Below are 26,102 nucleotides of genomic sequence, written 5' to 3'. Positions count from 1 at the left end.
GTTTCTGCTTCTCTGCTGGATTTTCACAGGAGCTCAACAGTTAATTTTTATAGCTAGCACGAATTCTGTCCTGGGTTTCCAAGACCCAGGACCAATGGTTACACGTCCTCTCTCCATGTCCGATACGTAGAGCACAGAGGTTTACTACAGCCCATCGCTGGAGAACCTAACTTTTTAGCTCTAACTTCCCAGGTTTGCTCTTCAGTAAGTCAGTCAAAAAGCCAACCTGCGTGGGAGTTTGCACCAAATTCAAAATGCGGGGGCCTCAGATGTTTGGAGTAACCCAGTGGAAACAAGCCAGTGCTGGCATGAAAGTCGTCATCTAGCCTGCTATTTAATGGATTACATATTTGTTTTCTTTAGTTATTTTATTAAAGAGGAAAAAGATTTTGGGCGCAATTTTGTGTTAGTCAGTGATACTCACTATTCTCTTGTCATCAATCCCTTTTTCCATGCTGTTGCTACTTTAAAACAGTGAAGGAGAATGGTTTGTAGATTTATCTTCACTCATAAGCTGACATCTTAGTTTGGTTCTTTCCAGGGAAAATTAAATCCAGGGACCATATCCCTGATGTGTTCGACATATTGGCTTGTTAGAGATGGAGTTTATATTTTGATTTGTCTCTAACAAACCTGGAGCTGAAACCAATGGCTTTAACAAAGGCGATGTCTTTCAAAGGTGACATCTCTACTGGTAAGCTGGCAATGCTAGGACGTGCGCTTGGCCAGAGCCCACACTGTTGAGCTGTTAGCTGGGACCACAAAGTACTCCTGGTCAAGTGGAGCCAGTGTGCACCGAGAAGACAGTCAGTGCGGCAAACCCTTAACAAAAAGATGATTGTTAAAATCTGTTTCAATTTCCTCCTCTGATGCTAATTAAGCTCTCTGCAGATTTTGCAAGCTGTTGCTACAAGTTCTGTGGAATTTCTTAAAGATAATAAAGAAGATGTGGGTGGAGATTGCCTGCTGCTTATACCAAGACTAAAACATCTTGAAATCAAACTGGCAACGGCTAGCAAAGATTAAAACACAAGAAAGAGGAATTCCCTGAGTTAAAGCAACTGGGAGCAGAAACTGCAGTGTGATGCTTACCTTCGTAATGGCTTTGCTTAGTTATGAAAAGTTTGACTTTTCAGCAAGGACTTTCAAGGTTTCAGTTTCAGAGACAGCAAAATGAACTTCCAGAATGAAATCATCGTCGTCGCACATGCAGAATAACGTGACTTGCATTACTCAGTTTATTTTTAGAATAAAAAGCTATTTTCCCGGTTCAATCTTCGTAAAGCCACTGAGAAATTCTGCTTTTCCTGTGGAGTGCACAAAATCCTTATGGTATACCTAAATGTTCTTGTTATCTCCATAACTTCATGAAGCCAAGATTTCACCCACCAGTTCTGCAGAAAGTACTGTTTAGGTGGGGCAATGCGCTTTTCTGTAGATTGGAAGATTTAAATATTCCCATCTTTTATCTCCTGAAGGACAAAGCCGCCAAACATTAAATAAGTAAAACTGGTAAATACTTTTCTGAATGCTTTTAATACTGCTGTTGAGAAAGGGAAGGTGTTAGGCATGTTTAGCAACAGTAAGAAAAGAAACAAACCTTTGCCTCAAAGAATAATTTTATATACTGTGACCATTTAGAATGACACGGTAATATTGGGACAGACGCCTCAAAATCCCCAGCCCTGTCTATGGGATCTAAACATCAGAAGCAAAGTGCAGTCACTCCTAGATGCACAACAGCGGTTCCACCTCGCAGGCAGTGTTTGTCTATTGAGACTACCTGCTAGAAATTCATCACGATATTTAGCCTGGATTCTAAAACACAATTGAAATTCCCACAAAATACTCTATTACCTAGAATAACACTCCCTGCGCCAGTCAAAAAATAACCATACATTAAAAATATGCATTATTCAGATCACCTAGCAGCACCATTTAAGCACAAATACAGGGAAGTTCCATTAAGTAAAAACAAGGCTATAATCTGCTTTGGGAGGATCAATCTCTAGCAAGTATCCCGAGGTGGCTTTTTTTATATCAATGTTTTTCCACTCGTTATTTCCTTCTCTTTGAATGAAACAGAGTTGACAAATTGGCCTGCTCACATCCAAACCACATGCTGCTTGACTTCATGGCACTTGTGGTTTTAGGGGATTCATTGTTTGCAAAGAGAATATCTTTTGCCGGGAAGATTAGACTTCTGATGCAATCCCATGAAACCCACAAACCACCTCCTTGTTCAAAACTTCAGAGTTGGGGTATTTTTCCTCTTTCTGCTGAATTCTTGGCAAATGTTTCAGATCACAGGCCATGACTAGAATCCTAAAGAAATCTGAAAAATTTGTTTGGCAAAACCTCTGGAGATTGTTCTGCTTAATCTGCAGAATGCTTGTTTCGGATCCTTCGCTACTGTGGAAAATGGCTTTCCTCTTAATTGATGTCCCCACCCCTCTCACCAGGGATACGTTTATGAGGAATGAAAATAGATGCGTGTCTGGAATATCTGAGGACTCCAAGAATAATTCTTACTACCTGTATCAAGTACATTCCTCTTCAGATCATTTAAAAGTCAAAGAGGCACCTAATTCCCTTTCCAACATGCCAAACTGAGATTAAAATTCAACAAGTTTCATGTTCTCCAAAAGTGCTGGTTGTCGCTGCTCAGTAATGACCAAGCTCCACCTTGACGTATGGGCTGAGACCCCACCAATTGCAAGGATGCCACCCTTGTTTACCCAAGCAATCAAAGTGGTCTTTATACCAAGGTAACAGATACGGGACATCTTTAGATCCCAAAACCGTGTAGTATACCCTACAGCATCCCTGGTCTTTGGATGGCAGTTCACTTCTGAATGTAAATCTGACACACAGAACAGAGCTTTGCTTTTAATTGGTGCCTTTAATCAGCAGCCAGCAGTGTGCAGACAGACAAAAGCGGTGATTTTCACACCATAATCTGTGCCCTGAAGGAAAACGAGGTATTGTTCACGGACATTTTTGGGGAAAGGTTGCAGACACTGGTGAGTGCAGGCACCAAGAGACATTTCTTTATGAATTTGGTGATTTTCTCTGCATAAACAAGGCGGTTATATTTTAATTCCCTTTTGTTATTCTAGTGTTGAAGGAGCTCATTTCTCTAGTCAGGTAGAAGAAACGAATGCAGTATTGTTTAAGAAATCAGTCATGTGCAATAGATAACAAATAACAAATGCCAAAGTGCACCCTTAATGAAGAACTGCTAGCATGAAGTGCATTTGCATACACTCTCATGATAAATGTCACTACAGTAGTAAAAATGAAAATCTGTTCACAAATTATTTGCTACACAGAAACCAGAAATGACAAATTTGCATCTATAACATTTTAAGAAATAACCTGACACTATGTAAAACTTCCCAAAGCCCCTGTTCTCTCCGCCAAAATTTTCATTTCCCATGCCCTACCTGACGTGTACTGTAATAAACAGCATCAGAGTGTGGGTTAAGTGAACAAAACCAGAATAAAGGCATGTGAGAAAAAGCTCCTTCACAGCATGGCATTGTTCCAAAACTACATATGGAAATTAATATCCTAATTAATAAGGGTTCATGAAGCACAAAATATTAAGGGCAGACAGAAATAGCTGGAGTGCTTCTATGTCACGACACACTCGGGGCACACAGATTGGCAAAGATGGCTTAGATCTACAAAAATATTTGGAAATTTTTCCAGTCTTTCCAGTCCAATCCTCTGTGTGAGGATTATATGCAAGTGTCTCACAGCACTCAAAGCCAATTTACAACGACGTGATAAACCAACTACCAAATCCACTCTGTCTCTCCATCTCCAGCATTCTTAGACGCTGATGAAGCAAAGAAACTAAAGGGAAATAAACTGATAAACATGCCAGAAAAAATTTTGAGGGCTCATAATTCAGATCTAGTGAAAAAATTCTTTTTCATCCCTGTTTTCTAGTTTCCACTGAGAGGTACAACACCCAACAGGTTTGAATAAAGTCGGTTGTGTAACTCCTGAGCTGGGCAAATGCTGCCCTTCCACTGGGAACCCACCAAACAGGTTACTGGAGCTTTCAGTTCCTTAGGTACCCCCGTTCCGGCTGGTTTTCCACCTAAAAGGAACAATGCCAATTTTCACTACAGGAAGATTTAGCCCAGACGACTCCAAAATGACAGCTATAGCCGGATTGTTTGGGTTTTTGTGTGTTTCTTTGGGTGTTGAATTTGTCATAGACTGACCATGGAAAATGTTAATCCTGACATACTTTGAGAAAGCTATAGTTACAATAAAGAAGTTCTATGGCTGCTCCCGATAGTTAAACCAAAGAACCAGAACTATCCTTCAACAGCAGCTCTGGTATCTACCCAATAAAAATTGTGTTAGACAAGCCAAAATCATGACTAACAAGAGGCTAAATTCACAAACATGTCATATATACAAATATTAATCCCATGGCACAATCCGTCTTCCAAATTAAGATATGCTTTCACAAAGCCTCTCAGGGCAGGAAGACTTTTGAGCTGTTGCCCACTCAAGCTTTCCACCCAGCACTTCGACCACTGCAAAGACGACGTATAACCATGTGTGGGGAAAGTGATAATAGGAAATGTGAGGTACAACGATCGCAACCCACTGTTTTTAAAATCTCTGTGAGGGAAGAAAAGCTGTGAATAGCAAAAATATATTAGCCAATAGTAAGGCAAAGGAATCAGAACTGTAATCAAACCGCAGTGTTTGAATCGTTGGCACCAAACCTGAATGAAGGAAATGTCCTTAGAAGATGGGCAGGAAAGCTGAAGTCAGAAACGCTGAGCTCTGTGCCCTGCCACCACTGACTCCCTCTGAGCTTGAGGGTGAAACCATCAACTCAACGTCTTAGTCTTCAAGAGTCACGCGAGACTAGAACAGTATCTCACGAGATCTGTGAGGCAGGCAAGCATCAAAATGTAGATTTTTTTGCCAAGCTGATGATGCCAACTCTGGATTAGCTGGATTAGTGTTACCTTCTCTCCTGCTCAGTAGGTTAAATGAATCAGGCTCGTGACAGGAGTTACTGAACCTCACAGAACTTGGTTCCCATAGCTGACACTAACCAAACCTCATTTTGTTTACGCAACTTTCTAGGTAGTTTAGCTACTTCCTAGACAGATCCCATGACAAAAATTTTATTAAGCCTCTTTTCATGCAAACTGCTTCACGCTCATTACTCATTCATCAGTCTTGAGATCTCTATAGCATGTCCTACATCATCAGTGTCCTCACTTTCCCAAATTTGAACGCGTCTCCTGTGAGATGACAGGAAATTGTGGGTAGCTAAGTGTCTCCCCTCTCTCTCAGAGCCATTCAGAAGAAAAGGGTGCTAAAAGTTTGCATTTCAAGAGGACACTGGACATATTTATGGACAAGAAACTCATGGAGGGCTAGTGCATACACAGAAACCGTGTGCAGTCCACGAAGAGACTGCAGCTGGAGGTTGGAAGAGCACAGGAGAAAGCCATGCGTACACTCACCCTGTCTCGACACTCCTTTTCAGGCCTTCCTAACGGCCAGCTTTGGAGAAAGGACCTTTGGTGTGATGTAGAATGGGCAGAAAGAACATGTTCTTATGTAGCTAGGCTTCTTCCTATGCTACTTAAGATAGCTTGGCTACGCATGGGCAGTAGTCATTAACCTGCCAACCATCTTATTTGATGGATGAGGTACAGCAGCCATCAAGTCACCAAGAAATGCTACCAACAGGCTTCCCAGAGGAGAGAATGGGGAGTTGTTGGGAGATGCAGGGCAGGAGAGCATGGAGCTACACCAGCCCCTGGGTGCCAGCCAGCTCATGGTCAGCAGACAGTGCTGGTGCCTGAGCCCACCTCGCCTATGGATGGGCCCTGGACCGCGGCCTGGCTATCTGCAGAGCTTTAGCTGACAGATCCATCCAACTAAAGCAAAGTGGTGATGACGTAAAAATAGGAAGGCAAAGCAAAATAGCAAAAAATTGTCAAATACGGCTATAAACAAAGCAAGCAGCTGCTGCAATAAAGCATGTCAGATTATATTGCCCCTACTCCAGGACTCCTATTTTCTTTTTAAAACTGCTGGTTTTCAGAAAACAGTTTTTAAAAGTTTACTGAGCTCACATAATATCACACTGCAAAATACCCTATTTATCTAAACCAGTCCTGTAATATTATTTTTATGCTGGAAGAAAATCTGGCTTAAACTTTAAACCTCTGGAAAACTTGACACATGTCATTACAATACATTGCGCCCTGGACACTTGAGCTAGTGATGGGTAAACTGCAGAAGATTGAAGCTTATCTGATGTTTTAACTCCAGAAATGAAGCTAAAACCATGGGAGTGTCAGGTTAATGAGATTTCTGACACTTCCTGCGTCTGAGGGGGTACAGCCCTTCCTGGGATCTCTAGTCTCAATTTCATGAACAATGTCAAAAAGGGATCTCAAATGCGTGTCTATATAACGGTACCTTACCAACTGACACCAAAAGCTTGGACAGAACGCTCTATGACTTGACGAAGCCCATTTCCTACTCACAAGAATAGTGCAATGAAAATCACCTACAGAATATTTTAAAGATATCAGAGAGGTCTGACAAAATATACGGGAGGTGAAATCAGAAGAAAGTGATTTTAGTATTTCCATGACCAAATCTAAGCCTTAGTATTAAAGTGCAAATTCTAATCATTACATGAACAATAATTTGGAGAGAGGCTCTTTACAGCATTACATGAAGACAGACCTAGGACGGACTTCAGAGAAGACTGAATTTATTTCCTAAATAATTCCCCAGCAAAACTGTGATCACTGCTGATGCATTATGGACTTGCTACAGCACAAGCTAGTACGGGCACAGGAATACGTCATTAGGTTCTACACATCAGTACTACTCCAGTTTAGCTGCGCTTTCTCATTCCAGCTAAGAGTACGGCATATTGGTCCCAGCAGAGAGACACTCAAATACACCCACTGAGGAGCTCGCCCTGCGAACCCTGGTTCAATACTTTTCAGCCAAGGGGAACCTGTATTTAAGGCTCACAGTGTGATTACTGTGTCCAGCAAAAATTTCCCAGCAATAATAAAACCCAATATATTTAACTAATAGAATACTAATACTACCACTAATAATAAAGTAGAACAATGATAATAAGAATGACGTAGAAAGTATTTAGAATCAGAGCATCATACTGATTATTGAATAAAGCTTGGCTAAAACAGCTTTTAGGATGAAGGAATTTAATAAAACTTTTCCAAACCTGACTGTAAGGTCAGTTCAGATTTTTCAGGCTTAAACTGAATTAAGGGGGACAGGAGATTGTTTTAAACCTAATCCAGTTTGTTTCTTTCCCAGTATGAATTTTGCAAAATGGTTCTTCACTTGGGAATGCTACCCTGGATGCACCAAGTGCTTCATGGCATTTAAACTACTGTATGTGGCTGGGTATTGCTATGGATATAACTGAGTTTCATGCTAGCTATTAGTGTCAAAACAAATTCAAATACTTTCATTCATTGTCCACAGACCAATGTACAAAGACTCTTAAATAATGCCTGAAACTCTGGCACTTCATGCATATGAAATGCTGTAATGTGTTTGCGTTTGAAAGACATTTTCCTTCTTCTAGAGCTCAAAACTGGCCAGACCAGGGCCCAGTTCAATCAGATTTCCTGACCCACTCACCCCTAATTATTCTGATGGCCCGACAATACAGTAGACTGCAGCATTTTTGTAAGCAAATGTGCTTAGCATACTCTTTCATGCTTCTTACTCTGAAGCTGCAAATCTTTTTTACTTCAGAGTTAAAACTCAACAGGTCCAACATTCATGGATCAAAATTTCAGATAAAGTCAGTGTATCAGGTAGAGCTCAAATATTTTACCAGCTTCTGAGAGCAGAACAGGAGACAGCAACCTTGGGGGGATAGAGGTGCAACTTTCATGGCAAAAGGGCCCAGTTTTCTTCTTCTCCAATGACTTAGTAGTAACCATCATGCAACACAAAAATCTCAGAGAAAACAACTTGTTTTAATAGATTATGAAAAACGTTAGTAATTCAGTTGCTCTTAAATTTTTGGTTGGACATTTCTTGCTGCTAAGGAAGTTGTTCTCTTGTTTTCCAACTGACCAGTGAAAAGTATCTCAAAACAGACTGAGGATGAGATGCAACACTTGTTTTCTGTCTGCTAAGGAACAAAAAATCTTTTGTTCCTGTAATTTTTTTTTTTTGGTTTAAAAATAAGTATTTACTTGCTGCTTAAAATCAAAAGGTATTCTAAACTTACCTGGAGAAATTTTTTTCCCCTCCATCCTGCCCCATGGAGAAGATGGCATTTAATAAGAGTAGTTAGAGCTGAAGGGAGAGGGGGCATGGAAGCATAGAAGAAATGAAATGGGGAAAAAGCAATCTTTCCAAGACTTCTGAAGTGTTCCACTTCTCACATTTCATTCTCTCATGTTCCCTCTCCTCTTCATAAGCAGCTCTATTCCCACGTTCACTTGTTGACTTAACGTGCCACCACTCAGATCGTGCATTTATTCACTCAAAATGAAAGAGGCTGTCATTCCTCCTTGTCAAGGATGCTAGTGAGCAGGGGAAATGGTGATAAGGAGCAAGCGATACGGCTGTTGTGCTGGAAACTCTGTGTTTCTACCATCACAACGCTTGCCAGCTCTGTCAATATGTATTTAAATATCATCTCATATTAGTACAGACATATGACATAAGACACAAAAATCTCTTCCTTAAGAGACCTATCTTAAGGTCTAGCCTTTCATAAAAACCTCCAGGTGACAGAACCTACTCAGGCTGGACTTCCCTTCTCCTGGACACAGCCCCTGGAGACCTGGCACACCTTCTAGGACACTGGTCTACATGCTTCCTAGCTGGGAGAAAGTTCTTGTTGGTTTTTTGATTTGTTTTAAATTTATTTTTGGGGGCTCTGTAAAACTGCCAGAGGAGACATAGAAAGCAGCTAGTGAGGAAGAAAGAAAGAAACGCTGGCAGCAGCATGTGAACATTGTGCAAGAGAATCTATAGTTGGAGATGGTTTGTAGCACAGACACCAAGCACCCCGTAAAATGTTTCAGATCTCCCGAGCACAGCTCCCATAGGCTTTGAAGTGTTGACATCACATAAAATAAAATGCATTGCAGTCCAAATTATCGCATTGGTTTTTCCCCCTCTCCTCACTTTGATGGCTTCTACAAAGCATTTTATATGGTTGAATAAATTTGAGTAACTCTTTACAAGTAAATCAAACCAAAATGGTTTTAAAAAAAATATTGGATGCTTGCTACTAGCCTCTTTTGAAAAAATAAAGTGTGTTTCCAAATACGCTGCGTACAAGATGGTGTGATGCAGCCTGATTGGTAAACAGCAATGAAGATGAATACCTCTCAAATGCACTGATTTTTCATCCTCAGACAATCACTGCTTCCCAAATTAATGACCAGTTCGTTGATTAATTGACAGCCTCTATCTAAAAATCAATTGTCTCTCCTCTCACTTACATTCTGCCTTTTTGTGCAAGTGGCTGCGTGAGGTTTGCAAAAATAAAACTTGCAAATTAAGATTAATTTATAACGGGATCCTTGGCCAGATCTCCCTCTATGTTGCAGCAGATGGACTTTTGTGTGAAATATTTTTCCTTAGTTGCTATAGAAACATGCCAACATATTTCTGCTTAAGTGATTTGCTGGAGAGCTGTTTGTTGTGTTGCCCAGCGCTGACAGGAGTGAATCATTTTTAGTCTTCAGTCAAGGCTGATTAAAACCTGGTCTCTGGGTGTCTTACCGCTGCTAACTGCTACTTACAGGAGGGACATACTGTTAAAGTCATTATGTCTGGGACATTTGAAGCATGCCTTGAAGTAAACCAGGCAGGTGGAAGGTTAAAGTTACAAAAATGACTAAAAGCTGAGACAAACCCAAGGCTTACACACAACTGTATATAAAGAAAAGGCAGAAAAGTTATGATGACCTTTAAAAAAAGGATTTATAAGATAATTGGTTCTAGAAGCCAGTTATGATGGAAACAACCCCCAAATGGTATTTATTATGCAAAAGGAGAGGTCACGTGCTTTTTCAAATGGCATTGTTTGAAGGAATGAACCAAGTTCATCCATGTCAGGTGCTGGCAAGGACCCTGCCCGCAGCAAATGGCAGCAGGTCTCGTCCCACACAAGTCCCACAGCACAAATACACAGCTCAGGGGAATCCCACCGGTGACGTGTTTTCAATTAGATCTGTGCTGAAATCCTTTGCTGTTCAGACTACACCGAACTTAACCTCAACAGCGTCAAGCTGAAGGTGCTGGAGGCAGATGGCTCGAGCTATCTGTGCCCATGCTTCTTGGAGGGTCTGAGCAAGACCCTCTACATATCTGAGTTTCCCTGCCTGACAAGCCAGTCCCAGCCACAGCGGCAGGAGCCGTGTCTAAACCATGCAGCAGTTGGGCTTTCTGGTACGCTGCCTTGTCCCTAGGTTACAGCCATGGCACGCCACGCGTCTGTCCCCAAACCTGGGAGCTGGGAAGCTAAGGGGGAGTCAATGTGTAGGTAATGTGAACGATCAAAGCATTTGACTTTCTATGAATCTGTGTTCCAGGGTAAGTTGGCAGAATAGATACAGCCTCAGAAACTGAAATTACAAAGCTTTGCTAGGGAGGTGACAAGCCCCCCCATTTCTAAGAAGCTGGTACCAAAGACCATTTCACCCGTTCTTCCATCCTCCTGCTCTGTGCCTCAGTTCTTCCACTTGTAAAACTCAGCAGAAGACACTGACCACACACCGATGCTGTGGGATCTACTGATTAAAGTTTTCTGCAAGAAGCAGATCTAATCACACAGCGATTGGATGCTCACAGCATTTCTGGAAGCTGCATGAAAAGAAGCAAACCCTGACATTAGACTAAGGAAGCAATTCCCAATTCCCTCAGAAGAAAAACTGCAGATACGTCCATGTTATTAAATCGCTTGTTAAACCTAGAGATAAATTTCTCTGTTTTGGAAACAATATGATGTAATTGAATTTTTAAAAGTATGTTTCTTAATAAACTTTTATCCAGAGCTAGCTGCCAAGCTTCCCTCCTTTTGTTAGTTAGCCATGAGATCTGCTGCTCAGTATTAGCACTTGAGCCTTACATTGGTGAGCCTTCAGAGGTGTTTATAACAGGCTCTTTAACTGGCATTTTCTCTCCATTTTAACATTTTCCTCATTTCTGTCCCTCTTTTTGAAGTACACTCCCACAGTGGCAGCTCTCCAACTCCTCTTACCTCCAAGTAAAGGGCAGGCTACCAGCTACCTTTATAGTTAAAGCCAATTTTTCTGCTTGGCCAGCTTGCAGGGGATCTTAGTCCATGGAATAGTTGATCCTCTGCCCATGGCAAGCATATGAGTCATCCCTCCAAAAAGTATAACCTCTGCTGTCCCTCACTGAGACGTCTAGGAGGCCTGAAGGGCCAAAAGGCTCTCTGGATACGTCTAATGTTATTTCAGGATGCCCAAAGCTGTATGATTTTAAGACAACTTGCAGGAGATGGAGGACCAGGGAAGATGACCTAGAAAGCAGTCTGGTTCTTGGTCCCATGAGTGTAAGCCTCGAGTAAGCCCATGAAGTTATTAAGTACTTACTCGAAAGAAACATAAGCAGAAGCAGCAAGCACTACGGTAATCCAGGTTCCTTCACTGCCCAACTTGGAACCCTCAATGAATTACTTGGATTTTCATCATCTGGTGCCCCCATGTCTCCCAGCGCACGCAAACTCAACCCTCCACCCTCTGTGCTAATGAGGAAAGTATATTTTTATGCCTGAGGCATAAGAATCTGGCAGCAGAAGACAATCTCACAAATAAATGATTTGAGGTGCCCATCACTGCCTTGCTGAGACTGCACATCTAGAAGAGGATATATTCCTGTTAGCAATAACTTCACCTCACTGCAGAGTTTGTAAAATTACAGCAGGGCTTCAAACTTGGGGATCCAACTTCCCCTTGTCTGGGGGAAGAGGCAAGTTTTGGGACGTATCACATTTATTAAATCTATTCTCCAAGTGCTTCTAAAATAGTAACAGTAAAGAAGTCAAAATTCCCTTCCAGCCATCATATGATCTCCGTAGTTGTGGAGCATGAACTTTTCTGGAGGCTCCAATACTGGAAACTGTTATGTCTGTTAATTTGGACAGGTAGATAGTACTATTGAATTCAATTAGACATCTTGCAGATCGACAGAAAACACTGCTCTGCTTTCTTAGCATTGGGCAATAGTTTAGAAGTATCTTTCAAGATTTTTTTTTTAAAGTTGGCTGAATGTCCTATTTGTGAAAAGAAATGAAGCTTCAAATGTTCTTCCTCATCAAAAACTCCCTCTCTGTTAGAGGTGGGGACTAGGTAGATCCTTGGACTGATCCAGGATAGGATTCTCATGCTCCTGGGTTCTTAAGTTTGCTACAAATCAATGTGTCTCTTCCATGAGTTTCAGGGAGCACTTGCATTAATAAAAGCGCAGTTCTGTTTTCGTGCTATTTGCCTTTTGGCACTGATGTAGACACAGATGACTAAAGACAGATAAGGGGTGGGTACAAAGCAACAGGCTCCAAATTTCCTATGTATTTAATAGTAGATCATTTGGAAGGGTTGTAATGCTCCTGTCACAGAACAAAGTATGGGGTAGGTCTCATTTAAATTACCACAGGATTCAGCTTGCTTTTAAAGGCCCTGCTTGTTTCCTACTGAGGAAGACAGAAAATATGAAACAAAAATTTGTTGAAAGCTCTGAGGTTTCCCCTTGGCCACAGGTGACAGTAGATCTTGTGAAGTCAAGTTCTTCTTGATCCTTTTAACTTGTGCTGCTGGGCTTTGTCTACCATAGCTGCAGGATGTCATGAACTTCCAGGAAAGTACTAACAATTTACATCTCCAGCCCCTAGGTATATTACCTGTTCCTAGCCAATTCTGTAAGAAAGGCAAAATGGTTTCCCATCTCCTTCATCCTTGCTGCTGCCAGTTCCTCCCCGATTCCTCAAAAACCCAAACCCAAACCAAACCAAAAAAACCCTGACTTATCAGACCTACAACATCGTGAAAACACATTACCTACAATGCAGTTACTAGGCGGAAAAGGAAAGCACTCACCTACACTAAAAGATGCAATATCCCAAGCAATTGTTTCAGTTCTGGTAAGTCTGCAAGGTGAAGGAGCTCTTTTCCATTATCGCAGAAGTCTTTTGCCCACTATCTGCAGGTTCTTCCTCACTACGTTTCTGTGGAAGTCATCCACCCTCCTGAAATGCCTTTCACTGCCAAGAGGAATGCCACCTCTTTCAACACAACATCTCTGTGAAACAGTGATGACTGTCTCTTGTCCAGGAATATTTTTGATGTAGGCAAATAGGAAGTATGCTTCTAGGCTGAATCGACTTTTTTCCATGAACACACAAGTCAGAATTTTTCAAGACAAGAGAATACCATCTTTTTCCATGTTTGTGCCTATCATGGTAACATTTAGCTGTGAAAATGGCAGTGGAAATTTAATTTGAGAGAAGTCCATAAACAAGAATGACCTTATCCAGGGCAGAATTATGTAAGTTTTGATGTGTTTTGGAGGTAACTTTTTGACTCTTTACACCTGTAACTTCCTGAAGGGTCAGTGGTGGGTGTGGGAACGCTGTCCCACCACAACACAGCCCACCAGAGAAGTCTCCCTAGTCTATGTATCAGACGTTTACAGTGACCAGCAGAAGGGAATCCTCACTTTGATTTGAGTGGGAGGCTCTGCTATAAATACAAATACTAATAACTATAGTTTTCAGGATAAGAGTGATGAAGAGGAACAGTGCAAGGGGAATATGGGAGTTTGGCAGAAGAGACCCTGGGTCGTATCTACCTGAACTGTCTGCAGAGCCAGTGTGACCTGCCTCCAGAAAGGGAGGGTGTTGCAATGCTTTTATCCTATCTATTAGGACCCACTCTGTGTGGAACAGCACCAGGACTACACTGTAGAATAATGTCAAACCCCAGCAATTGCAGGGATGCCCTATCCAGGGGTTTCAGTTAGCCTCTTGTAAGCAGAACCAGTAATGAAATGCACATAACAGAGTAAAAAGATATTTTAAAACTTGCTGCTGAGAATAGATGATACTCTTAAAAATGCTAGCTTGCTCAGAGGCAAGCAAACCATCATATGTGCTGCCACATGCCGAAGCGCCACGTAGGCAGGTAGATTATTAGAAAAAAAATGTAGTGCTCCAGTGAGGATGGCCCAGGTATGTCACAACCTGGGAAAGGAAAGCCGGCTACCCATCTGCAGAGCTGGCAGCTTCTCTCCGTTCCTCCTCATGGCATGCTGCGAGACAGATGTGCAGATTGGTGGTTTTGCAATCGAGCAGTGTGTGGCACTTAGCCATGTCTCTCCGACTAATTTTGATGCATTTAGACGCAGGTTGCCACTACATTTCACATATGTCATCAAAATGAACATCTGACAATCGTGGCAAGAACTGCAAATATCAGTTACTCCCCCTTTCCCTCTCCTCTTCCCCAATTTACAAATTCATTTTGATTGTGCTTATGCTTCTATTGGGTTTACTTTTATATTCACTCAAATGCTCATTAAAAGTGTATTTTAGTTTCATGCGCTAATATTCACATGAAAAATGCTACATGAGATGCAACACCAGGTTTCACAAAACCTACTGCCAGACTTTGACACAAACAATCCAGACAGGGATTTATCCAGAGCTCTCCCAACAAGAACCATGTACGTACATGCAATTACATTGTGTGAAAGCAAAACCCACAAAATTTATTTTAAGCTTTGTTCCAGCCAACACACCTTATGTTATTAGCCTAATTTTCCTGGATGCCTCTGGGGAAGATAGCCTACTTCTTTCCCAGTGCCTTCTTCCAGTTCTCTTGGTTATAACAATTATGCTTTATCCAGCCTGGGAGCAATGACCCATCATTTGCATTAATCACAACTAACCAACGTATGTGAAATTTCAAATGTGGTATGAATCCAAGCAGCTATCCTCTCAGAAAAATATTTCCCAATGAGACATATAAAACGTGCTTTTATTCACCACGTGCTTGTACGGCATTAGCAGAATAGGCCCCACCGAGTTATAAAAGGGATCTGATCAGCTAAATATTGGGGCAGCCTCTGCACCGGGGCATGCAGACGAGGCCATCGGTGTTGCTATAGATTCTATAGGTGACCCTCTCCTGAATATGGACTGAGTAATTGTTCCCAGTCCGGCAAGGGGAGCCCACGCTCCTGATGATGGTTAGGGAAAAAAAGTCAGCACCTGATCAGCTGCGGTAACGAAGAACACCTGTGACAACAAAAACCTCAAGAGTTTTACCGAGTCTCTTGGCTGCAGTTTTGTCTTCGGTACCTTGGGCAACTGTACAATGTTCAGCTGTATCCTTGCCGTTCCAGATGTAATCCTTCCCAGCCCAAGCTGCTGGGAACCACTTCTATGTCAAGCTATAAGGTGGTGTTCCTGCTTTTATATTTTTACAACCTAACGTGACCTGCCGTTCAAGTAGACGCACATTTGAACCATTTCTGCTCCAACTGGCTGGAGAGCAATCGCAGTGCAGCAGGCATGAGACAGGCTTCAGTGCAAGATACACAAACGCAGAGTAGGACCCGGTGGCTGAATCTGTGTTGTAGGTGTGCTTCCAGAGATACGCAAAATAATTCTACTACAGACAGCTCAATGGCATCCGTAATGCTGCACCTACACTTTTGCATAGAAATCTCCTCCAGTGAAGAATAATCTTGAGACAGACTGTAGTTTGCAAAGTTCCTTGGATTTACTTTAGGTTGAAACGTTTTGTATTAATAAAAGCCATTCATTCATGTTTAACAGAAAATACTCCTTTCCCCCTCTTGTGCTTCCATTTGCCCCCATTCCATTTCTTTAACTTCTGTAACTTCTTGACCATTGCTGCTAGGAGATTAAAATTGAGAATGAACATATATGGTCCATATGCTTTTGGTGTCTCAGCGTATCCAATGATTCACATAAGACAGCCTGGGTCCAACAGCACATCCTGCTAAGTGCTCAATACTCCAAAGTTCAGTCACAACAAACCTTTAGAAATCTGAACACCTTAGCAATTAATTTTCCTATTTTTAAACTGAGACAACACTATCCTATTCCGGGAACTGTGTTTAGAAACACAGTGTAGCTTGACACTGTTGTCCACTGGTATGCACAAAGACCCACTGAAGAACTCGGACTGAGATGAGGATACTTGTAAAAGGTTCAAGAAAAAAGTAAGTAAAACAAAAAGCCCTCTCTTGGAGGCAAATTGAGTGAGTTCATGGTGGTGCTTTCTCTAGAAAGAGAACAAAAATCACATAAAGGAGGATAGTGTCAACTCCCTCATATCCAATGGGCCTCAACTCCATCTTGGAAGAACCAGCTCCATGGATAAGACTGGTCTTTCCATGCTGGTCAAGTTTTTCTATATGACAGGAGTTAATGTTTGGTCGCCACTAGTGTGCTAGAAAATAGGGTCCAGAGTCTCTCCCTGTGGTCCACAACAAACACTGCTGACTCTAACTGCAGAGTTAACCCCCAGCCTCCTTTGCAGTGCTTTGGGGACAGTCCAACCAGTCTTGATTTCCTTCATAGGCCAACAATCTCAAAGTCACTGGGACAACAAGCCGTGCCCTATCGAGCTACTTATGTTTTCTTTATTCCCACATCAGTTTTGTCTGGGCTTAACAGAATTATTTAACAGGAATGCAGGATCTCATTGCCTCTGGCTCTCAAGAAAATCTCAATTTTTTTCTCCAAGAAGATGATGGTTAGAAAAGTGGATTATTTCCCTCTTAAATCCCTCCATTCCAGCTTCAGCAGGTTAAACCTCACGTAACAAACAGACTCACAGCATCAGATGCTCTTAAATACCCACTGATCTCTCCACAAGGGAGTTGCATGTTCATGAAAGCCCTGCTGCCCCGTGGTCTCAGTCCCCCAAAGCCACTCCCTGAGAGTTTCCGTGTCTCGTTCATCAAGGTACCTCAATCCTAAACACTCACAGTCCTGTACCGGGGTGTTCCTTTGAGTGCAGAAGGGACACCTCCCTACCACAAGATGAAGTTTAGTTTGTATGGGGTGGCTGATACATTAACTTGTTTCTTACCAGCTGGAGCTGGAATTATACTAATACTCCCTTAAGTTACTAATACTCCCTTAAGTTAAAAGATGCTGCGCAATGTGGTTTACATTGAACGTGGAAGATGAGTCTGAGACAAATCCTCAGCTTGTGCAAGTGCCCATGGCTCTCCTGACTCCACCTGAATTGCCTCCCCTCTTCCAGCTGAAGATCTACCCCATCACTTTAGGAAAGCACAGGAGTCCAAGCTGCTGTCATTTACTCTCCAAAAGCCAGTCGGCTGACGTAAATCACTCTTCCACTACAATAATTTCTATCAGCAGAAATTTGTTTGCCTTTAATTTACATCTCTCATGCATAAGTGTTACCTATGTTACTGAAAACTGAACCCTCAGAGTGTCCCAAGGTGTTAGACATAAGCTTAGAGCTAAAGTAATAAAAAAATCTGGGTTTTTAAACATATACCAGTTCAATACGCTGCATTTATTAGTAGTCCCTGAATCCACAATCTTCTACTAGTTTACAAAGAGTGATGAATTAAAGACGGTGATGATACAAATATGCTTCCTTCAGTCCGGTCCTTAAATTCCTCACTCCACCCTTGGAAATCTTAAATGAAATATTATTTATGAGGTTCTGCAGTAAGAACACAGTCCGGGTGTAATAAATTACTCGCAGCAAGCTAATGTTTTAGGTTTTTTTCCAAACACAGAATCCACTCCCTCCTATTAACTCGCTCTTCTCTATGGCTTTGTCGGAGAGGGCTGTCTGCAGGAGCGTTTCCCTCCATCAGCCTCCCCTGGCTGCCAGCAGAAGATGCCAACAGCCACAAAGAGATGAGTCACAGCCTCAGGGGAGCACCTCTTGTAAGAGTATTATGAAAACGACTTCATAGCGAGAGGGGTCATAAAGCAGCAAGGGAGCAGGCAATGGGAAGGGGGGGAGATACTATCCCCACTTGGAAAAATTTTCTCATATGATGGCTCAATACGTCTCTGAATCTGACATATAGGCAAAATCCAGAGGTAATAAACATAGCTATGGAATAGATTTTGGTAGGCATGGCTAGTCCAGCAGCTGAAGAAGCCAGGTTTCTTGAAAGCAGCTCATATTATGATCAGTTTATACAATAGGAACAAGCAAAGTGCCAGGATCCATGTGTGCCATGACTCCTTCGCTGTCACCAAAAGAGTTATGCCAGCTTATATTCACCGAGGATCTGGATAGCATTACAAACCTAACGTTAATATTAAAAATATGCTACATTCAATACAAACATAAAGCTGTTGTTTGAGAAGCAAAACAAAATTCAGGACCATAAATAGTAATGCATTTAACACTGCAAAAGCATCCATACTTCTCAACCAAAGTTCTCACTGAAGTCTTAGCACAAGATGACAACCAAAGCTAATATTGTTTAGATCAGTATGACCGCAGGAAGAACAACTTACCACAGTGAATGTTCAAAATTAAGGGCTACTGCCATCTCTGAACTCATTTGGACATTGACATTTGACATTTTTCTGCCTTTTGTAAACCGTAAGTTTCATTTGTTCTGGGGCTGAGTCATGATTTTCTTCCCTAACTAAAAAGGGATCACCGTATGATAATATATAGGGTTTTCATATTCATTTTTTATTATTTTAATATGGTTAGTATCCTATGTGTATATAAACTATGAATCCAGGTAAGAAAACCAGGAAACTTTCCAAACACAGCCATACTTCATATTTCATTTACTCAATAGGGTTATGAAGTGGGATTCAATGGAAACGGTATGGGAACTGAAAGCGGAGCACATATTCTGCACCCATGTAATTGAGAAAATGTAGGACTGGAAAAGGACAAATCAGACATATGACATTTACATGTTCTTGTAATATAACTTTGTCTAGAGACTATAGAGTTGCACAGTTAAGTTCTCAAGAAGTCAGCTTAAATTCATTAAGCTTGTTAAAACGAAATTTCATGTGTGTAAGATGCACTATAACACAGCTGTATTGCAGGGCAGCCGACTACTTCTAAAATACCATTCTCCTCTTCCCCCTAACGATGACAGACTCAGAGTAACAAACTCATAATTGAATAATATGTAATTGGCATAACTTTTAGCATGAAAAGAATCGGTTTCTATCACTTGAATTATGCAGATCAACTGGTAGGAGAAGATATAAATGTCTGACATGGGACAATATACACTGAAGCAGGAGAGTCTACCCGGGAAAGCATCTGTCCTCACCAAGCCTGTCTCTTTGTCAGCAGCATGAATGGCTGTAGTGCTGGGCCGGTACCGATATGAGACTCAGGGAAGGAGAATCAAACCCCCTATTACCACAAAGTTTAAAGAAATGACTCTTTCCTCCAGAGAAAAAAGTACTTTTCTAGGTGGTCCCCTTTACTCAGACATTGTCACAACCCTGTTTGGTCAGTTAAAAGGTCAAGTCACCATCTCTTCTATAAGTATTTTGGGTTAGCAGTCACAGGGGAAAAACAAAAAGCTAAAGACAGGAGTTACACAACTCCTGCTTGCGCGTAATTTGAAAAAAAAAAAAGAAGGAAGGAGACATCATTAGTAATACCCAAGAGGTGAATGGAAGCTGTAGGATTCAGCTTAGCAATGAACCAAGCTCTCCACCAGAGCTGAAGAAAGAGACTTGCAGTCCTCCCAGGACAAGCGGACCCTACTCGTAGAAGGGAAAGACAGAACGACGCCCTTTGGTTTTAGCACAACTCCCCTTGTCCTTGACTGCAGTGTCAAGAAAAGTCCTAGCTCAGAGGCAGAAAGTGCCAACTGCCTTTCTCCAGGCATCTTGCCTAGAAATGCTTAATCTCTGCCAAGTCACCTCCTTGGCATAATATATTCCTCCAAAGGAAGTCAATCGTCCACAGACATGTAGCTCTGCTTAGAGACACTTTTTAAAAGAAGCCCGCACCCCAACACTGAATATTCTCATCCATGGTTAGGATTCCAATATCCCATCTCTAGCAACGTAGATTTGCTCATCCAGGGTGAAATCTTTGCTCACACGGAACTGGTTTGCTCCCAGAGATCAAGAGCTTTTCTAGGAATTAATCTTTCCTCTTACATTGACTGGGAACCACTGCAAAGGCTCTCCAAACATGAAATACCTTGAACCTGAAAACCTCACTGGACGGCATGAAGATATCTCCAAGTAGTAGCTGACGCTGGGGAAGCGTGCTGGGCCAATGACAATCTTGGAGACAGGGTCCTCCGCGTAGCCACAAGAGATACGCAGCGTGAGCGGTGGCGATTCACATCTTCTGCAATACTCTTCCCTAACATGGCTCACTTTTGCCCTGGTGGGCTCAGCAGAGCGTGGAAATTAATTCAAACTATTTTTATTAGACTGCTTGTTGCTACACAACATACCCACCCATTAGGAAGAGGAACATTGTAGTTCCTCTTATCCCCTTCCAGAGACATTTCAAATAGGTGGAGGTTTAAATACCACAAGTGAAAGCTACAGACATAAATTGCATATTTGTTTGTGTGAATCCGCACATGGCTAACCTTACAGAATGTAAACCAAACCCTAATAATGGGACCCAGACTGAAATGGAAACCAGCTCTCCACAATGAGATACAGATTCTCGTGTCTGAGAAGTTTGCAGTCAGCTACAATAAAAATCAAGAGCTACAGCCCGGCCAGCCCCCAAGTCTCCATAAATATCAATTTTCCCTTTTTTTATTGTTAGCAGAAGAAGCTTGGCAGTGGCATGCCACCACACTATTAGTAAACACACATTATTATAAACACAGAACAGAGATCATAATAACCGTCAAGAAAAAAGAAGGAAGAAATTACACAACCAACCGACTCCTAAGAAAACAATTTCAGGAATACAAGGCAGTTCGAGCTGGAAATGCCACTGTGGTACCCCGCACCTGACGCTTTCTGCCACCCCCCTCTGAACTTCGACGCTATTTGTGAAGCCAGAAAAGAAGCTGTGAAAAGGACCTGGTGGGTTTCTGTATTCTCTGAAAATGACTCCAGATCAAGAAACAATTTCCTAACTGCCGGACTCGCAGATACAATCAGGTTTACAAGAATGAAGCTATGATCTTTCTGCCTTTTAACTACCACAAATAATAACAAGATGTGTTAAGAGAATTAAAATAAGACAGTGCTTCTATGGGACGCATCCATACAGGGGACCAGAAACTCTTGGTTATCCCAAGCATCTGAGAGAGCCTGATGCTTCCTGCAGAATGGGATTTCAGTTCAGGACTCCAGTGAACTTCCCCAAATTTATAAAGGATAAAACCACGCATTCCTGATGCTGGTGTGCCCTCCTAACCCCCAAGATGGCACTGCTGCGAGAGGGAGCTCTGGGCAGCCAGAGGCAGCAGCATTGTCACCACGGCTGCACCACCCATCACATCCCTCTCCTGCAAGATCACCTCCTTTCTCCCCACGTGTGTGGGGCCACGGGAAGCATCAAGTACAGACGTGTCCGAGGGAACAATGTAGAAACCACCATACCACCTGTAATCCTGTACCCCATGGCTGTCTTCATCACGAGCAACAGCCGCACTGCACTTTGCCACCACTAAATGAAAGGACAGCTTCCAAGTCTTGTTTGACTTATTTTAGGAAGGACTACATGTAAGACTACAGACAAAAAGTGAATACAAATCAGAAAGTAGAATTAAAGAATCATAGAATCATTAAGGTCGGAAAAGACCTCTAAGATCAAGTCCAACCGTCGACCCAACACCACCATGCCCACTAAACCACGTCCCTCAGCGCCTCATCTACCCGTCTTTTAAATACCTCCAGGGATGGTGACTCAACCACTTCCCTGGGCAGCCTGTTCCAATGTTTAACTACTCTTTCAGTAAAGACATTTAGTACAAGGGAACAACATGAATGATAGTACTCACTGCTACAAGTTGTTGCACAGTGCACTGACAAACATTTTTAGGATTTTTGTAAGCACCACAGAAAAGGGACTTTCTGCAGTCAGAGTAGGTATGAGAGGCTGCAGTGTCCTCTAGAGACAAGGAGAAAAGATCCCTACAGCGATCACAGTACGGATGGATCAAAGTTCGACTGAATAAGTGCCAGGCAATATCTCTACCATGGAGATGTTCTGCAAAGAGAAACTGTGTGATTTTTGACAAATGTCAATATGGAGACCTAGAGTGAGAATACAGAGAGATCAAGGACTGAGTCCAATGGTAGATCATGAAGGGTGATGATGGATCTCTGATTCTGAGTTTCAGCTAGAAAGCGACCCCTAAAGATATGAGACTGTACAGCAAGAAGCTGGAACTGTCTAGACAATGCCCAGGATGAAAAGGAACTCAAAATATATAATGAGCCTTGAATGTAAATACCCAGAGAAAACTGAGAAGTTGAGGGAAAAAAGCATGGGGGACAGTAATCTCTCCCTTTGCCCAAAGGAGACTGAGAAATAAAACTGTATCGTGGAGGTAAAAGGAAGGCTTGGAAGAGGGCGATAAACTGGAGCTCCTATTTCTGAGACAGGAAAGAAGCAGAAGAGACTTAAAGTCGGAGAAGGAAAGATACCCCAAAGAGAAGGAGAGATCATACTGTAATTTTCAGTCGTCTTTGAATTTATCAGTAAGATCATGGATAAGAAAGGGAGGGCAAAAGCGGCAAGTCGGAAATACCTAAGAAGTGTCTGGGATGATGCAGGTGGAAGATGGGGAAGGACATGTTTTGCGGGAAAATCTACAGTGATTCTCAGTATGATAATTAGAATTTTTCTTGATAAATAAAAATCAGTTCTAATGCATACATAGGTGGTAAAGTAACTTGCTCTCATTTGGCACCCGACAAGCAAGCAAAACAAGAGTGCTTTACATAGTAAGACAGGGACAAATGGGAGTCTAACAGGAAGAAGGGCATGTAATTTGTACTTTTGGTATCATTTAGAAAAGTTTCTTCTTACCTACATGTTTCAAAGTCCTTTTGGATCTGTTTTAAATAGGTGGCCTTGGACAAACGTAAGCCAATGTCTGTCTGTATTTCTACAGAAAAAGAGAGGAAAATATGTCTAAAAATCCTCTCCCCTCTCTGCCGGGGACGGGGGGGACGGGGGGAATATTCCACAACTTGTTAAAGTTCTCAATATTGGATACAGATGAGCAAAAAATTGCTCAGCAATTTTAGCGACATCCCTATGGAATCTGGAAAAACGGTTAGATGTGGTAGTTCACAAGAGGAATTGCTGGAGACAGCTTATAAAGCCGGCATCTGCAGTTCAAAAAGAATACCACTACTGGCCTCGGCTGGACTGGCCCAGCCTCTTACCTCTGTCCTGCCACTGGACCGTGCCGCCAGCAGCAATTTCCTCTGGAATGTCCACGCCAGTGGAAGGAACATCTGGTATGTCCATATGGGGCTGGACAACAAGTGCATTTGCTGGACATACTGTAGCAGGAGAGGTTAACACTAAGCCTTTAAGTGGTCACAAGTAGCCTTTGAAGTTAACAGTCTATTAAGATGAAGGGGGAAAATTCACACCTCTTGGTGCTATTGTTTTAGTTGGTCTCCAGACTCAGGAAGACAGCAGTGGGTTGATTTACATTAAGAAGCCTACAGTAATGTTGGCAACCAAACGAGCTATGGAACTTAAAAAAAAAAAAAAAAGTTTAAAATCTGGAAAACAGAGCAAGATCTGCAGAAAAATGCTAAATCCACAGGATCCATAACCTTTCCAGTACAGCAAAGCTGGATGTCCTCAGTCTCTATTAAAAATAAAGACTAAATAAAGTACACGGTTGTTCAGCGCATGATTTGAAGTTGATATAATGCACACAATAAAGTGGCTGTTGCAGTGTCTAGCTGAGGGGGCTGAAGTAATAAAGGCAGATGGCAACAGATTAGCAAACGGTTTTTACTACTTAGCAAATGGTATATACTTCTCTGACCAGCTCAAGAAAACCCAACATTTTTTCAGTTTCACATCATTTTCTTCTCTCATTCCCTTTGCTGACAAAAACATTGTACTGTCAGGAGAGGAGATACGTTCGTAGTGCAATGCTTACTCTGAATTTTGATCAAAATCTCAGTCAGACCCTGAGCTCATAGAAATTGATGAATCACACTAATTGAGCCTCGATAAACTATTTGTTGTTTTGGGATGTATTTATAGTTGTTCTGAATCTTCCATCAACAGTGCAGTCGGACATTTAGCATTAATTCTGAATTCAAAAAATCTGCCCTGTTCACAATTTCGCATGGATTTAGCTATAACTGTTTGGAACGGACTCACAGCAGAATTCAAGTGATGGTGTGAACAGGGAACAAATTCAGATGTCGTTTCTTGCAAGGATGGCTGCATAAGAGAGAAGATAGCTGGTAATCAGCACACACATGCAGCTGGCCCTCGAAACACTTAGGGAGCAGGCCAGAAGAAGAACAGGTATGAAAATACTGGGGCAATTGATGGTAAAGAAAATGGATTAGTGATTTAAAAAGAAAGTAGATTTGGCTTTAACACTGTTTGTGGTGTTGGTGAGTCACCCAGAATAATATACCCAAGACACCATCGGTGATAGGCAGCATGTGAAGATAATTTAAAACTCTCTCAGCTTAGATACAGAGTTAAGTTGAACCTGCCTGCCTTAAATTCAATTGAGTCAACATATCCATTTTCACAATAATTTGTGATTTGAAATGTACATTCTGCACACCTTTCCCATTTAAGAGAACAAAAAAAAAATAGGATCTACATTGAATACCTTTGCCTATATTAAAGATCCTTTCTCAGTATTTTCATATTCTTCTGGCTACCACAAATAATGTCAAGAGCTGGAAAAATTATTTCTGGAACATGAACATTCTGCCCTCTTTCAATAGAGTCCAGATTACCCAAACACAGTCTGTTACCACCGATGCCTCAGTACTTGGGAATTACGAGACTGGCTGGCACGGGCAGCTCCCAGCAGTTTTCACCACAGAGAAGGTTCTTAGCGCCTTGCGACAGCACAGCCAAGAGAAAGATTTTCAGATAGAAGAGATCAGCGTAATTTCATTTATACAAGTGATGCTGTGTCAAGCTGAGCACAGGACGAACTAAAATTGCAACCTTCTCCTACCCTGCCCCTTCTTCTCCTGAGGTCCATTTCGATATGTGAACAGCATAAGGATTATTGAGACTTTTATTAATTCATTGGCATCAATTTATTATTTACTTTCTCTAATAAAGAGGTTAAGATATTAGCAGAAAGCTACGTTTCGCTCCAGGAAAAAGGAATAAGAAAAGAGCGGATGTTTGCGAATGTGGGGTTAGGAAAAGCCTGGCAGAACAGACAGTATCTCTAATGCCATAATGAAGATAAGCAGATGAAAAGGGCCACTGCGGATTGCCACTGGCTCGCAGTTAAGTGGTGGGTTTGTAAAATAATTCCTTCTGATTCATTTTCTGGTTACATTATGGTTCTTCAGTCAATTATATTACCGCACAGGGTTTTAAACCAGATTCCTGAGTAAACAGTGAACAGCAGACAAATTAGCTGAAAAACCCAAGCAATGTTCTTTATCACACAAGTTTCGATGAGTATTATGATTGATAATAGACAATCCCTCTGCTTCCTACTGGTGTGCCTGTGCCCTTCAGACTTACAAATGCTTAGCATGCACAGACCTCGGAGAGGATTTTTTTGCAACTATTCCCAATACGTTCACAGCTGCAGAAACCCCCAAATAAATAAAGAAGAAAAGGAATATTATTTTTTTTGCTGTGAAAGTCGGGGAGTGGGGGGAAAGGGGAGACACACAGCCGTCAGCTTGTACAAAAATGTGCTTTGGCGTTGGAGGAGCTGGGTGAACTCTTCTCTCGGAGGGAAAGCCGGCTTGGAACAAGCCCCGAGAGGTCTTGCTGGCTTTCTCCCCAAAGGAGCCCTTGTGTCCTTACCACCAAGGCTCCTCGTTTGGCTCTCTGCGAAGGAGCTTTTTCAGAAAGAGAAAT

This window comes from Pygoscelis adeliae, unplaced genomic scaffold (assembly GCF_000699105.1).
Source record: "Pygoscelis adeliae isolate BGI_AS28 unplaced genomic scaffold, ASM69910v1 Scaffold248, whole genome shotgun sequence".
In the NCBI taxonomy this organism is placed as follows: domain Eukaryota; kingdom Metazoa; phylum Chordata; class Aves; order Sphenisciformes; family Spheniscidae; genus Pygoscelis; species Pygoscelis adeliae.
This window is presented reverse-complemented; position numbering follows the sequence as displayed.